Source organism: Cyrtonyx montezumae, unplaced genomic scaffold, assembly GCF_038088225.1.
Source record: "Cyrtonyx montezumae isolate F1298 unplaced genomic scaffold, pur_monq_1.0 scaffold_15, whole genome shotgun sequence".
Lineage (NCBI taxonomy): Eukaryota > Metazoa > Chordata > Aves > Galliformes > Odontophoridae > Cyrtonyx > Cyrtonyx montezumae.
In genome coordinates, this window is record NW_027071881.1 from 9,897,941 (window position 1) to 9,913,801 (window position 15,861).

Genomic DNA, 15,861 nt, shown 5'->3' on the forward strand with positions numbered 1-15,861 from the left:
TCCTGCACAGCCACCCAGGCTGTGATCTATGGAGCACAACAACAGTGGTGAAGCTGACGCTTGGCTGCAGAAGGACTGTGTCACTGGAGCTTCTCCCTGCAAAGCTGCAAGCTCCAGCAGCTGCAGTGGAGTGTGAGAAACCCCACAATGCATCAGAGCAAAATAAAAACAAATACAACAGTGCTGTTCTGCCACTGCAGCCAGTCACGTTTCAATCCCCACCCATGTGTTTCCAAAGACCCTGTAAATAAGAGCCAACCCCATGCAGTTTGATTTACCCTTACTTTTTCAGGCCCCCAGTATCAAGGACAGTATAATCTACACACCTGAAAACTGCACTGGGACTTCTCTGTAACTGTGGGAAAGGAGTGGCACAGAGGTCCCTTTGCTGCACTGCTTCCCACAGCTGCAGACCTGCACGCTGCAGGCACTGAATCTGGGCAGCAATACAGCATGAAGATCGAGCAAGATGCACACTGAGATGGGGATGCTGCTTTCTTCTGTCTTGTGTTTTTACATATATAGTCAGAGGAATAGAACTGAAGCAGGACAAACCTGTGCAGCCCAATTCTCAGTTGCAGGTTTTGGTTTTAACCCAGAGATGAACAGGCTGCAATGGAGTGGACTGTTGCAATAGCATGAAAAATTTGGAGGAACTCATTATCCTGAATTTAATCGCTCCTTCCAAAATTCAGACTCATTATGTTGGTTCCCTTTTTGACACGGTTTAAGCTCCTCCAGAGAGCAGCAGTACAGTAGCAATAATGATGATTAAATTGCTGTCTAAAGCTTTGCTGGACATCAGAAATAAGTAGAGTAAATTCACACTTGCAGCCACTTTTGAAGACAATTATTGTGCCATAATGGCAGAGCTTATGGGACGTCCTTCTGGAGCTCACTAAGCACAGACACACTGAGAACACAGTGTGGGCCCTCAGAGCACAGACCTGGGAGGGCAGATGGGCTGCAGAGCTGAACAAAACCTGGGCTTCCAGAAATATAAACTGCCTGGAAAGGAGCTACGAGAAAAATGAAGTATTCCCAAGTTCACATGGATGGCAGGAAGAAAATTCAGTCACAGATAAGAAGATGGCAGGATTTTTAGGGAGCCATACAGCACAGACATGCTCTGGTAGCACAGCCCACGAGGCCCCATTGAACAATACTCCTTAGCACACACCCCATGCATCCTCTGCAACAAAGGAGCCTGCTGCATGCTGAGCCTGCAGGACTTACAGAGCTGCTGAGGACAAGTAATGTGAGATGCTCCTGCTCTCAGGGTGTGCGCTAACAGAGCTACACACAGCTTAATACCATCAATCAATTTTGTAATTAATTCCAGCAACTCATTAACTGTAGGAGTGAAATCGCAAGAGCTTCACCAGTTTATGAGATCTACAGATGTGTCCATTTAGCTGCTAAATCATGCCATGATTTTATCGTGTTTGGTAACGGCCAACACAGCGGTGCTGCCACAAGCTGCAAAGAGCAGCACTCCAACAGCAGCTCCACTTCTGCACCAAAGAGTTAATTGGGACTCAATATAAAGTCTACGCTTACTGCTCCTTGCACTGTCATTCTTTCCACTCAGACCCAGCACAGCTGCCCTTCAGCTGCCCGGGGAAGTCGCAGTGAAAGGGCAAAGATGTGAGCTGAGCTGTGCGTGGGACACGCGATGCACTCGGTGCTTTGAAGTGCGCTGGGTACGTCCCAGTGTGCCTCGCTACATAACCACACTGGAGCGAAAAGTTACTCTGAACTATTATTAACAAGCACTGCACTGTTTTAATTGGCCCCCTGATGAATTCTGGCCAATGAGTGGGGACAGTGCATCGCCTCTCTCTGTGAAATTTCCATTTTGACTTTAATGATAAGAACGAGAAGCACCAAACGCGTCGTGCTCACCCAGAGCTGCGGGGAGAGCTGATGCACATCGGCTGCTCTGCTGGGAGCCGTGTGATGCCCTGTCCACTGCAGCACACAGAGCTGGGACCACCTTGCAGCTGACAGCAAACAGAGCCCTGCACCATCTCGTGTCTGACAGAAAGGTCTCATTAACTCACATGTTTCTGACAGCTCCAGCTTAGATGAAAATGTTCAGCCTCAATTTTCACCCCCCAAAAGAACAACAAAACAAAACAAAACAACCCCCCACACAATGCCACCTTACCCTGCGTCACCAAACAGCAGTGCTCACTTGTAGCCATAGGGAGTGAAAAGGGGTTCCTGCACTTCAGTGGCAATCCCTTCCCTCAGTGTCCTGGCAGTGGCGAGCGGGGCCTGAGCTCTGCACAGCCCGGGCTGCTCTGTGCTCTGCATGAGAGCCACACACATCTCATCTGGGCTGGAAATAATGCCAAAGGATGATTGGCCAGGGCTGTCCTCACATATTGGCTTCATTACTGCAGTAAAAGCTGGACTTCATTTGGTTAACTTAAAATTGCACTGACTTGTGTAATACCTAGCAACTAGGTCAGAACTTGTGCTGCAGCGACATAAAGGAATATAACCGTAAGTCATGTAAACATCCTCAGCCCAGTCAGCAGCACAAGGATGTACAGTGCATTTCTCATTTTAAGGACAAAGCATATTCCCAATTAGTGCATGACAGGGAGCCTGAGTCTTTGATTCATCAACTGAAACAAATTGGAGGACTTCTGCAGAAAAAAAAACAACCAATAAACAAAACATCCTATGATAACATAATACCGAGGGTTAGAAACAAGGAGAGGGGAAGGAGGACATGGGAGGACACGACAGAACACTGCAGCACCGCGCAGTTACGGTCCCAGCAGAACTGCATCTATTCTGAAAGTGAAGCATATACATAAAGATGTTTGGGAGGGTAATGAAGACACAGGGCAGCCACATCCCAGGGGCTTAGCACATGTAAGGGCAGGAGGACTCGCTCCTTAATATGGGCTTCTATTATTTGGGATTAGGAAATGGTTCTGTGTAACTCGTTTACACTTTCACATCATGTTTGCCTTCATGAGGAGACTTCTGAACTGCTTCATCACCATCTTGCTGCCCTAAGACGATCACTGTTGTGTTTTCTTTTTCTCCCTTCTAGTTCTTATTTATTCATTCCCTATATCCTTTAAGCACAGGGAATAAAATGCTCTGAATATTAACATCCCCTTAATTCTGAACCCTCTGAAATAGTTTTGTCTTAAGGAAAAGCATGGAGATGCTCACATATTTGTTCCCCCAGCAGCGTTCTGCTCAGAGGTGTGGAGGAAAACTCCAGTTGCAGCAGACGGCGTGTTAACCCAACACCTGCTAGAAGTTCAGACCACATGCACCCTCACAGCTGCCCCGCAAGCCGTGCTGCAGTGCTGACTGCAGGCTGCCACTGACTGCAGGTGGGACATGGCCCCACACATCCCCACATGGCCCCACACGGCAGAGCAGTGCTGTGTGGCCCTGCCACGCTGCGGTGGGGAATGCTCTCCCCTTGTAACACTTCCCTCTTCTGATTAGGACTGCTCCTAAAAGCCACCGCATAAATTCTTCCCATTTCAAAAGGTGTATTGCGTTGGGCTGCATCACTTGGAAGATAATGCAGCACAAAAGAGTCAAGTCCTCTTGAAGAAAGCAATAACTGAGCCAAATCAGCTCCAAGCAGGCTCCATCCACGCTGTTGCCACCCCCTATTCATCAGGAACAATGAGCACAGGCATTGAGATTCCACGCTGGTTTCATAAACAGAGTGCTGCCTTTTTAGTATGTCACATTTAGGCAGGAGAACAGATTCTGGCTATAAAAAAGTATCCTTGGAATCTGTTTTTATAGTTCTTACTTGAAATATTTCTAAGCAGTTTTCTCATCACGTATGTTAAACATGCACTGAATTCTGCAGCGTGAACGCGAGGCTGACGTGTGGGTCACGGCCTAATGAGTTCACAAACAACACGGCCCCCACACAAAAGGGGAATCGATGCCAATTATGATGAGCAATCCCAGTGTCTCTTGGTGCAGCCGTGCTGACGCTCACCTGCAAACACCAACTTCTCACACATCGATTTTAAGGTTAACACCGGGCACAGCGCTGCGATGTGAAACGTGTCCTTCTGCCCCCAGGTCTGCGCTGACACAGATCAGACAGACAGCGGCCGCGGTGGGGAAACATCCCATCCTCTCTGTGCACAGCTGGAACAAAAGAAAATGCAGCTTCAGCTGCTCTCAGCCATGGCAGGTGCATTTTGGATTTAAAAGAATGTCAGAACCATTCACTGGGATTCTCAGGTGCAAGTAGGGAAGTCCTAATAGGGCGCAGCTCTGTGTTTCAATCCCATTCCCATTTCCTGAGAAGCAGTTTGAGGCTGGAAGTGGTCAGAGGGGAAAACAGCACTCCTGCAGACGTCTTTTAATTGCAGAATTATGTTCATCAGCCTTGGAGGCTGTTTACATCACAGATATATCTGCCACAAGTTTGAGTATTTCACACTGGTACCCTTATTTCTCTGGCATGCTGCTGAGACAAAGGAACACCAAAAGATGCCCCAGTGCTGTGACAAGCTGTCCCATGCAGGACAGCTCAGCTACAGGTAAGAAACACCACAGAGCCAGCACAGGGCTTCCTCTGCTGCAGACAGAGAGCCTGGACGTGGACAAAGCCAGCTGGCACGGGTGGGGAGATTCATCCCCACGCCCTGAGCCCAGTGCCACACAGTGCCGCTGCCTGCCCTGCCCAGCTCTGCAGACGCCTTCAGGGCGGGCGCCCGTTTCCCATCACGCAGGAACTGCTGGAGCTGCCAGGGAAACACTGCAAGGGGCAGAGAGCCACATAAAGTGCTCCGCTGGTGGATTTAATGCTGAGCGATAAAATGTTTTATCCGTTCTGGAGGACGGTGTTTAAACAGATGCTAACAGTGGTTGTATTTCAAAAGTCAACTGAGCTACATAAATCTAACATTTACTTCTACTAAAAATGTTGAGTCCAAGCCCTTTTTTTTTTCCTTTAGGTGTTCAATTAAGAAAGAACACGGAGATCTCTCCCAGATTTCAGAGTGCCATGGTCAGAAAAGCTTTTGGTCAAGCATTCATCCCATTGCATACAGAAACAAACTGATGATTTTTAAATAACTTCCGTCTCGGAAGCAGTGTTAAAAATGCCCCAAATGGAACTAAAAGCATCTTAAATACAATTTCTTGTCAGACGACGTGTGAAATGCTCTGATGACTGAAGAGCTCCTACAAGGACCGCAGTGTGGCCCTGGAAGGCTTGGCTCCAGCTTGGACGTGGCCCTTCTCCCTTCTCTTTTGCTTCTCAGCAAAGAGCAGAGGCAGCACAACCACGGGCACTGTGGGAACTGTTCGTGGCTTCCTTCCGCTCAGCAAAAATCAGCAATGCCAACGTCGAAGCCCTAAGGAGATGAGGATAGAAGGGCTCTGCTCCCAGGCGCGACACTGCCCGCCTTTGTGGGACAGATGTGAGGGAAGAGAACTGAGGAGAAAGCAAAGCTGGGGCTGAAAGACTTTTTTTCTTTTTAAAGAAAGAACAAAGTGAATATGATCCTGAAAGAACAACTGCTCCTTTCAAAGCTGTTAGTTTAGGAAGCTCGCTGTAGAAGGGAACATTTCTGATATGTGGCTGCTGGTTTCCAAGCAACAGCTGAGCCCTGCTCCACAGCCAGCACTCCCAGCCCGGCCGCAGCGAGGGAGCAGAGTGGGGCTCCAGAAGTGATGGCAGAAATGTGGCTGCTGCTGCACAGGGTCTGGCAAAGAAAACCTGAAATAAGCCAACAGAGCCAAACTGCAACAGCAGAGCTCTGGTTTATGTGAGGGTATCTAAGAGCATTATTTGATGAGAGCTGAATTAAAGAGTCCTCGCGTGCTCTGGGTACGCTGAAGTTATCTGCAGGTCCAGGAAAGTGGGGTTGTGACAGCTGAGGAATGGTTTTGCTGCACTTCCCTAAGGAGTGCTCCTCTTCTTCATGTTGTTAACTGTCACTAACATCACTGTTCTTATTTCCTTACGTAGATCCACTGCACTCTGCAAACCACAAGGCACCCATGCAAACAGAGCCGTGCAGAAGCCTGCTCTGAGCACTGCTGATGCCTGCTTGTCCTGCTGATCACCTCCAGCTCCCTACTTCTCTACCATGTGTCCTCCTGCTCTCTTTGTCACACCTCCCCTCATCCTTCCTTTGTGATCCTCCACTCCCTGGATCCATCTCTGATGGTTTGCCACCATTGCTGATTATGATGCACTTAAAACTGGAGAGAAGGGGCAGCTTCTGCCACAGAAAACCTAACTGGCCAACTCAATAACCTAATTCATGGGCACCAACAACAGCAGACATTGCTGTGACTCAGCGACGTCTCCCTTCAAAGCTGGAGAACGGCAGTGGCAGCAGTAAGGCAGCCTGCAAAGCACACCACGCTGCATCCTGATACCCTGACTTCATTTGAAGTCTGAATCAGTGCGGCCATGGCTGTGCCAGGCGCTCAGGGCTCACTAATTGCCGCTGCCACTTCCTGATAATGAATCACTGAGTCCAACACTTTCCTCTACAGAATCTGCAGAGGCTACAAAGGCTTCTGAGAGGCACTGCTGCTGTTTATGATACAGGCAGACACTCGGGACGTTGAAATGTTCATTACTCAGGTGACTTTCTACATACTCAAGTTTACTATCGTCCACTAAAAATAAAGAAGCAGCTATTACTTACACCTGCCAGAAGCCTGAGCCTTCAGGCAGTAATGGAAGGAGCTCATTTGATGGAAGGCATGAGCTGGAGCTGCTTCTGTGACGACCGCAGTGTGAGGTCTTATCCACACTGCTCCTTCCCATGTCTGAGCACCTCCAATAGAGCCTCCACTGAAATGCAGCCCTGGGTCTGAAAAGGGGGCAAGCCCAGCAGAGCAAACAGAGCAGAGATGGGCAGAGCTGAGCCCACCCCGTCCCAGTCATGGTGCAGGGGGCTGGTGGAGCTGCAGGCACTGTGCCCTTCCTTCTCCTCTGCAAGCAGCTGCACATAAAAGATAACACAGGTCGAGGACATCAAAAGGCAGCACTCAGGAAAACATCAGGACTTCAAGGACTTTAAGCTGAATGTGTTTTCTGAGGCTGGAAACCTTTAGAGGAAGGACGAAGACAGCAAGCTGCTCCGCGTGGGGACTGCGCCTCCCCCTGAGCCCAGCACAAAGGGACCCTCAGGTTGGACACACAGTGCCAGGAAGGAACAGACATTCCAGTTACCTTTGAAGGCACCCAAACAGCAAGAAGCCCACAGCTCCACGTGCTGTGACTGCCAACTACTGTTTTCCCCACCCCATGTGCTGTCACCAAGGCTGGTGCCCACCTGCCTGAGCCCTGGGCTCCCTCGGCCGTGCTCCCTGGGCGGGCTCCCTGCACTGCACTGCCCATCTTCGCCTTCACCACTCCCTGCTCTGCTCCTCCGGCTGCACGCAGTGTGACACGTGGCTGTGCTGTACCCGAGGCAATCTTCTGTAATGAGGGCTGTTAGTCCCCAGATCACAATCAAATCACCTCAAAGATTAAGGGCTCATGGAACAGTATGTTTTCCGAACACATATTGCAAAGCACAATCCATTACCAAACCAGAAGCACTACTACATTATTTGAGTCTGAATCTCTGAGTAGCGCTTTTAGCAAATTTACTTTTCTCAGACACTTAAAAATAATTCCTTTCCATCACCATCATGCCTTTAAGGTCAGTTCAAACGATCCCCTCTATTTAGTTGCTTTTGCATGAAGCTGAAAGCACAAAGACTGGCAGAGATCAGATAAATGTTCATTTTTGCTGCAAAGCCAGCCATAAATACTCTCCCAGGAGTCACTGTCGCACGGCACTGCACCACGCAGTACCTGTGCAGATTCCCATGCATCCTCCCCTCTGCACTGACAGCACCGAGCTGCCTTCCTCCGGGCCGCTGCTGCAGAAAAGCCACATCACCACCTCGGTTCTGTTCCACCAGTTGTTTCTGTTCCCAGGGATGCCAACCACACCGCCGCCGCCGTGTGCAGCAGAACGTGCGACTGCCATCTGTGAGGTTGGCACTGCTTCAAAAGATATTTAAATATCCGTGGAACTTATAAGAACGTAAATGAAACATGACAAAATCTGTAACAAAACATAATATGTGCCCGCAGTAAAGGAACAGCGATGAGCTCACAGCGTGACACAATCCCCTCTCCTCCTCTCAGAAGCTTGCTGCCAGGCCGCCTTGCAGCCAGCTGCTTCAAAGCAAGCTTGCTGCTGAACCATTCACGTGGGCAAAGCTTCCCCACGTCCCGCTGAACCAAGCCAGTCCCACGCTCCTGTGCCAGCGCTCGGGGTGATCTGCCAGGCGCTGATGAGCTGCACAGCTTACCCACATGGGCAGAGCCACCACCACTTTGTCCACGTCCAAGCTTCTCCTTGCTGCTTCACGGGATGTCCTGTCCAAGCTGTGAAAGAAAACAGCAGCGGTCTCTAGGGCAGCAACACTCTGGCCAAAATTCATCACTTTTCTGTGTTCTTTCACAGCACACTTCAGCTTTTAACCAGCAACGGAGCAGCAACGGCAGCAGCTGTAGTTACAGCAGTCCTCACTGCAGCACAAAGTCCATTTTCACATTTCAAATCCCTTCAGAATTTAGAATTAATGCAACTATTCCCTACTACATCTCCCAAATTTGCAGCACATTTCACCTCCACTCAGACGCTAGAAATGTGTTTCAAACCCCCACGGACGTTCTCCTTTTTGTTCTGCTCATTTATCTCCCGAAGGATCTCTTACCAATTTCTGAAGCTATAAAAAAGGAACGTTTAGGGTGGATGTGCGGACAGGATAAGAAGCCCAAAACCACCTCCTGGGATGTACCTGACCCGCAGGCAGCGGCGCGATGGGAACCCACCCGAAGTCACAGCGCAGTGCAGCCCTCGGGGCCGGGGCAGCATCCCGCAGCCCCACGGGCGCAGCGGCGGGCGGTGCGGGGCAGCTCCGGGAGCACAGCCCTGCCCTCCCCACCCTCCCCCGCAGACGCTCGGGTTTGGGTCGTGAACAAGCCAGCAGAACGCGGCCAATTGCACGACCTGCGCTCAGGGTCAGGCCTGGCTGCACGCTGTGCAATTAACTTCCAGCTGTTGCGACCTTCATGCCGCACACGAGCACTTAAAGGTCGGACGGTGCACAGAGTGAGGGAACACCTCCGGACATCGGCGCTTCGGGATTCCAAGCCGCGCCCGGGGTCTGTTACTCAGAACCGCGCAGCCTCAGCCCTACCAACATATTCAGCCCCAGAAGACGTTTGCTAAGAGCAAAGTGTATCAGCTGTCCATTTCCACGCCTTATCAAGTCTGAAGGATCGTCAGATTTATACGACCTCTGTAACAGAATGAAACCCTTTACGTTTCCGACTTCAGTTTCTGCACTTGGCAGCTGCTGCAAAGCCGTTCCTGGGACCTTCTGCCCCCGGGAAGAGGTTTCTCTACAGACACAGTCAGCTCCCCCCAGCCCCGCTGGCGGCCACGCGGACCTCCGCTCCCCGCAGCACGGCCGCCCCGAGCCCCCGGAACGCGGCCCCGCGGGAGCACGGGGCTGTGCCGAGGGGCAGCGTCCGCCCCCCGCGCTCCGGCGCAAATCCCGATTCACCGCCGAGGCGCTCCGAAAGCACGCGCAGCCGTAAGGCGGCCGCCCATCCCCACGGACGGGCGGACGCTTTTCACGCGAGTCAGTAACTCTTCGCGCGTGGCAGCGGCAGCGGCACGTCCCGCCCGGCGCAGGGCGGCTTCGGGACCCCCGGGCGGGGCGGGGCCTCGAGGAACCGCCCCGGCGCCCCACGGCCGCTCCCCCGCCCCGCGGGTCCGCGCGTGCACCGACAGCCGCCCGGCGCGGGGCTGCGGGAGCCGCGGCCGAGGGCGGGCGGGGCCGGCGGCGCGGCCGGGCCGCTCAGCGGGCATGTGCGGGCGGGCGGGGCGAGCGCGGGGCAGCGCGGCTCCGCGGCGCGGTTCGGCCGCGTCCGGCAGCGGCTCCGAGCGACGCACCCCGACGGGGCTTCCGTGACCGCGGAGCGCAGGTGAGGCTTCTGCTCGTTTCCTTACACGGTGGCCGCCCCGAGGCGGGCGTTTACCGGGCAACTTTCCGCAGGCGCCGGGGCATCGCCGCCCGCTGCAGCCTGCATGGCCGCCGCGTCTGTGCGGTTATCCGCGGCGCACGCGAGGCTCGGCTGCGTTCCCTGCCGAGATGCCCTCTTCTGAGCATCCGCAAAATACCGGACCTGGAAAGTAGGAATGGCCGCGGTGTGTGCGGGAGGGGATGCTCTGCTCTCCCGGACGGCTCCGGAGCACCGCGGTGCCGGCTGCGCACCAACAGTGAGCGCTGGGCGGATACCGCGGGGATTGGGATCGAGGGGTTTATGAAAGACGCTGCTTAAATGCTCTGATGTAGTTACAGATCTGCGCGGTGTTTTAATCCAGCAGATCACTGCGCACGCAGGGAAATAGCTATCTCCAGCTGTGGTGGGATGAGATAAAAAATCTGTGCTACGTTGTGTACAACAAGCGCTTGGAAAACTTAAACCCGCAGCCACAGATCCGCAGTGCTCACGCTTGTTTTGTTTGTTGGTCGGTTTCTTTTGAAATTGCACGTAGAGCATCGACTGCGGAGTGCTTCAGTTCTTAGGGATGCGCATAATGCACCTACAGTATATCGCCGAGCAAAATTCTTTCTAGGTTCAAGGATACCACTTGCTAATTGGGTTTAGATTGTCACTGAGTAGTGACAGAGGGCTGTACGCCCTTGCAGCCATCTCTTGACTATATATCCTCCTGTGGAACAGGATGCATGCACAGAGATGTGTGTAGGTCTGTATGCGTACGTTTGCTTCCTTTCCCCCCCGGCACAGAACCGCAGCCCGGTGGTTTTCTGTCGCTGAGCTCAGGAGCGCTGAGCTCCCAGGACAGCACCGGGCAGCTGCACTGTGCCTTCTGCTCCCAGATGCCACCGAGCACTTCCCAAGTGTGTCTGACAGCAAACGCTCCCGGACCAGCTGCCTCCTGCAGGCTGCTCTGCAGCCCTCGGGCTGCTGTGCCACCAGCGCTGTTTTCCAGCTTTACCCCTACCCGTGCTGGCACATTGGTCTTAACCAAGTGGCACATCTGGTGGGAGAGCCGCAGCAACCCGAGTGAATGCTGGCAGCCCCCGTGCTCACAAAGCAGTGCTGCTCTGTGGCATCACCTTCCACTTCTGAAGCCAAATTATTATCAGCTGCAAAACACCTCTTGTATTGTATTGTCCTCTGCACACAGCAAACACTATGTGAGCGTGTTTCTTTTTAACTTCATCTGACTATGGTTTACGCGCTTCACCATTTCCCCTTCTCCCTGCCATCTCTGCATGAAGGAATTTTTTTCTGCTTGATCACCATCATAATTCTTCAACAGCTGTAACACCATATCAGTATCAAAGTTGACTTTGCGATCTGATGCATCCTGTAGCAAGCACACTTCTAGCTAAGAGGAAGGGAGGAAGGAGCCAACCTGGGAAACCCTCCTGGGCTGCCCCATGTGGCAGCACAGCAGGTGGAGCTCCGTGGTGCCCGTCTCACCCTGTCCTGCTGGCAGACCTCGTGGAGTGCTCTCGGGATTCTGGCAGCACTGCCTGCACAGGGCTGCTCATAAAGGCCACGTGCACGTTGGTCCACACGGAGCCCTCCTCCAGTGTGTGACACTCCCCAGGTTGGGATGGGCACACTGCTTCTGGCAGCTGGGAGCAGGGCTGGCTCGTGGGAGCACAGCGGGCAGCACAGGCTGGTGGTCCCTGCATGCATGGCTTTGTGTTTGCGTGTTTAACAAAAGAGGAGTTAGGTTATTTTAAAAAATTATGCTTCCTGAAAGTTAACGTGAAAAACATCAGTGGTCTCCCCTTTGCTTTACTGAAAGCTTCATTTTGATGGGAAGGGCTGGGAGAGTTAGTACATAGGAATATTCAAAAGGCAAATTATGCTCTAAATCAGACAACGGGAGGGGGGGTGACACTTGTTAAGAAGTGCCCTTAAGGCTCAGCCTGGTTCCATTTGCCTCAGTTGTGCAAAATGGGCCACAGGCCTTAATCTTGCTCAGCACCCTGCGGCACAGGCTGGGCTGGCAGTGCCCATGCAGGGCAGGTCCTCTGCTGCTGCTGCCCTGAGCCTCCAGGGAAGGGCGGGCAGTGCTCATGTGAGCGCGGCCCTGGAGCTGCCAGGAGGGTCAGCGGCCAGCTCCTGTTCCTCACACCTCATCTCACTGCTTGCATAAATTTCTAAGTTACATTGTCAAGTTAGTGAGAGGATGCCCCATGGCACTTTCTAAACAAGCCGGAAGAAGTACCAATGGATCTAAGCCAAAACCCATCAGCATCAACCTGTATCTCGATCTGAGTGGGTTTTGGCTTAAGACAGAAGAGCAGCAGGATGTCCTCTAATCCTTACTTGCAGCACATGCTGCTTTACACGTGAAAAGCCGTCATCCACATCTTTGTTTTTCTGTCATGCTCTTACCATTTGGAAACTGGGGAAGAGAGCATGGCCTTCCTGTGCTGATTCCATTTGAGGTAAAGGTGCTTTTAGCTGTAGTGACCTGTGAAGTGCTGTCAGGACTCCAGCTCTAAATCTGCACCTTCCTGAACGCTTTTTTCGGCCCCACATCCATGCACTGGCACAGCACACTGTTGGCCTCCACTGTCCAAACAGCCTCCAGGAAATGGCAGCTTCGATTATGGTTGTTGCCTTCCGCTCGGATATACAGGAGAAACGTGGAAAAGGGATGGATTTTTTTCTAAAAATAGTCTTCACGAGTCCCAGTGCCTTCGGTTTGCAGTAGAAAACTGATTCTTGCTTCTGTGCCAAGAACTCTGAATTTGCAAAATCCTGCTGGTCTTTAGACACAATTTGCTATTGAAAGGCTGCAGCCTTCCATGCAGCACTGACCTGAGCTCCTTCACTGAACATCCCGCGGAGGGGTGGGCCTGGGGCAGATCCTCACCCGCACACCTGGGGATATTCCTTGTTGTCTTCAGCCCCCCCAGCTCCGGTGAAAGCACGTGGTGCTCCTGGAGGGGTTCTGGAACTGCACCACGAGCGGAGGGCGGAATCGCCACAAATCTTACGTTGCTTACTTATCTTTAGAAATAATAATATAATGATAATGCGGTTGCCTAATGTGACTTTTTTTTAATCACGTGAAATCATTTTGGTAGCAAGTTTCTGACCTGCCTTTCCTTGTAACAACTCCTTTACGGCGATTACAAATCTGGTACTGTACATGTAATGAAAGAATAGAAGGACTGGAAGAGAACAGCGATAACCAGACTGGGAAGTGCCTCGGTTCTGATGCGTGGTCCCATGGACACCCTCCAAGACGCAGCGTGCTGAGCTCCTGAGTTGTGCTCAGCACTTCTTGGTGCTCTGCACAGCTCCACAGAAGGGCCCTGGGAGCACGCTGCCAGCAACGCAGCTTGCAGGGAGCAGAGCAGCTTCTCTGCAGGCGCTGAAGGAGCTCAGCACCGCACCGCACCGCGCAGGGCCCGCATTGTCCACGCACACAGCGCTGCAGCACCGCGGGGCTCTCCGTGCTGACAGTGCGCTGAGCCTGGCCAGCCCTGCACTGCATCCAGCCACACTGCTTAGGGAAATCTTTCTCTTAAGCTGTTGGCTGTCCTAGGGCAGTGAAAGAAGTCCCAGAACTGTCCCTTCTGGGAAGCACGTCACAACAGATCTATATTCTGAGGTTCTGAAATTCCAGATGAGAGTCATCCTTTGGCTCTGCACTTAGCCCTGCTGGCGTGCAGCACTGCAAGGTTTCCCCACAGGGTATTTCTACCTGTGCCATGAACAGAAATACTGAGAGGTCCCACAGAAAAGCACAGAATGCTGTTTTTCCCTAATGACATTTCCAGGCACAAACAGCTGAAGGCCACTGTTCAAACAAGCAAATGGTTATCTGACTTCCACGTGGTTAAAAGTTCACCTGTGGCTGCTAATGCGAATAAATATGAAGTGAGGATAAATGGCTGTTTTATAAAACAGAAACGCTCCTCTGGCCGCTGTCAGAGCCGTACGCTGAGCAGTGCGGGGTCCGCGGTGCCGGGCGCAGCCCCCACTGCTCCTCGAGGTCCCTTTGTTCCTGGGCAGCACTGACTCTTTCACTGCTCTCCTCACCTGGAGGGCTTTCAGCTCTTCAACAGTTCTCATTACCCATTTCAAAGTCTTTCCTGTTATTATTTTATGATTTTACCGACTTTAACTCAACTATCGATTAATTAGTCCTGAAACCCTTTGGCTACCAGAACTGATAAATAGGAATGGAAGACTAGTTCTATTTCACTTCATTTATTTTAAATGAAATCTGCGTAAAGAGGACAAATGGCACATTTTCTATTATCAGATACTATTTCATGTCCTCCTTACTCTTTCCTTTTTATGTCATCATCAGAAGCGATGCGCTTCAGTTCTTTCAGGCACACTGTGATGATGCTGCAATATATGTTTTATGGAAGAATCAAATTGCTTTTTTTTGTAAATGTCAGCAGCACTCTTTGCTGTCTCCCTGCTGAAACGCAACATCTGATTTCTGCGTAGTACGTTTTCAGCAGTTGCTGTGGGTGGAGAGTCTGCTTATTTGTTTGGTTGGTCTTTACTACCAGGCACTGTCATGGCAACCGCGGCGAGGGCGAACGCATCTGGAGGTGGTTTGCGTACGTCACATCGGGATGGCAGAACTGCCTCACACCACCTCAACTTGTTCGGCTGCAGTGCAAAGGCACAGCCGGTCAGCGCGAGTCCCGGGGCCCCTCGCGGTGGGGCCGCTGTGCCCACCTCTCTGCGCTGTGCTGGGGGTGAACGAGCACCGCCCGCGTGGGGGGCAGCGCGGGGACGAGGGGGGGCTGCAGCTGCGGACACCAATTCTGTGGGTAAACGAGCACGGCAGCACTCTGCGGTGCCTAATTATAGCTAATATTCTGTTCATCTGTCTAGGTACTTCTGACCCTTTTACTGTAATTCCTGAGCACTCACAACGTTAATCAGAGACTTTCAATAATTTAAATGTAAGGGTCGGCTCTTCTACTGGTGTAAATCAATGTCTTTTTTTTTTTTTTTGGCTTTGGAGCTAATCGGAAGGGAGTTAGGATCACTTTCACAGTGGGAAAGTGATCTTAATTTATTAAAGCACACTGCTGCCTCGTAGCCTGTAGCACCAGCTCTCTCTAGAGCTCATCAGCTGCTAAAAACCCACAGGTACTGGCGGGGGGAGGACAGGGCCTTGTCACACTGAGCTCTTGGAGTACAGCAGCAGAAAGAAAGGCACCCAGTAACTGCAGTGCTGCTGCTGCGAGCAGCACCCAGCAGCACCCAGCAGCACCCAGCAGCACCCTCCTGCTGCCAGGCCGCTCAGGCACACCGGCAGCAGCCCAGCTGGACTTCAGTGCACTTTTCTCTTAGAAGTTTTTGAGCCTTGCTTCTGACTGCTGTTTAAGATAGAAAGAAATGGCACAACCAAATGAAAAAGAGAACGGGGAGAGATTTCTAATTGGTAACATCAACTGAAGAAAGGCATAAGTGAATAGTCACAAAAATGTAAATCAGAAGCAAGAAGTGCAGCGAAGAGACACTTCTTTGCTGGGACTGGAGATCCCAGACAGTGCTCCAATGACAACTTAAGCCAAAGCCATAATACTTTCTTTCCTGGAAAACATTTCATCTTTTCCTTAGTGCTTGCCTGGCTCCGCAGGGAAGCAGTTGACCAGGGAAGCAGGAACTTAGGGAGAGATGGCACCTCATATTTATTGCAGGAGGTTAAAGGTTCCCTACAGATTTCCTTTCCCAGACAATCCCATCACGGTACACATCAGCACAGTTAAAGCCCGCAAAGC